Source organism: Chinchilla lanigera, unplaced genomic scaffold, assembly GCF_000276665.1.
Source record: "Chinchilla lanigera isolate Chin_1 unplaced genomic scaffold, ChiLan1.0 scaffold00141, whole genome shotgun sequence".
Lineage (NCBI taxonomy): Eukaryota > Metazoa > Chordata > Mammalia > Rodentia > Chinchillidae > Chinchilla > Chinchilla lanigera.
Window position 1 is genome coordinate 232,809 of NW_004955542.1, and position 1,180 is coordinate 233,988.

Here is a 1,180-nt window from a genome sequence, read left to right on the forward strand (position 1 = left end):
GGCGAGGTCCCGCCGGCAGGGGCGAGGCCCGGGCTTCGCCTTCTAAGGAGACGGCAACCCCGGGGCGGAGCGTGCAGCGGCCCGGAGCCGCCCCGCCTCGGTTTAAGGAGGCCCGAGCCAGTTCCCTGGACGCGGGGAGGAGGAGGCTGCCCTGACCGCAACGGGGTGGCTCGCCCTGGCTGCACGTTCCGGCTGCATTGCTTGCCTGTCTTTTTACTGATCTGCAGATTATTTACACGTTGTGAATTAGTGCGTTCTTGTCTGGCACGAGCATTGGTGTTCTAGATGGATCCCTCCATCTGTGCTGCATTGGAGATTTTGCAGATAACTTCTCCCGCGGTGGTTTGCTTTTGCTTTTAATGAACAAGTGAGGGTTTTTTGGTTTTGTTGTTGTTCGTTTGTTTTGTTGTTGTTGCGGGAGGGGTTGTTTTGTCTGTACATAGTCTGTCTTGCACAGGCTGGTCGTAACTTAAGAGCTCAAGTGACCCTCCCACCTCAGCCTCCTGAGTGCTGGGGCGCAAGCACCACTGAACCCAGCCGAAGTAATGAAGTCAGATTTACCAATCTTTTTTTCATGATTAGTGGTTTTTCATTAGGGTGTTCTCCTCATGGTTGCACTAGGCTGTTCTTTTAGGGTCTTGTGTAAAGGCTCACATTTAGATCTCTGAGGGGTCACTAAGTAATCCTTGTGAATGGTGTGGTACAAATTTTTTCTATGAGTCTTCTAGTAATCCGTCATCGTTTACTAAAAAGCTTCCTCCAGAAGGGTCTGTGTCTGGCCTGTTTCTAATCCACCGGTCTGTTTCTTTATGTTGGAGCCAACCTCACATATTTTGAGCAACAGGATTAACCAGCTTGACCTAATTCACATATGTAACAATTCACCCTGCAGCTGTAGAATGCATATTCTCCTCCTATGCACACAGGATGTTTATCAAAATAGGCCACAGCCTGAGCTCTAGACAACTGTCAGCAGATTTCAGAGGACTGAAATCATACAGTGTGTCTTCTCTGAATTAAAGTAAAACTCAACTCCAGGAAAAACTTCTAGAAGTCTCTTAACTGCTTAGAAGAGAACTATACTTACAAATAACTAATGTCAAATAAATCAAATGGATCAGTTCAAATTCCAGGCCAGTCTGGGCCACACAGTGAGTTCAAGATCTGCCTGTCTCAAAAG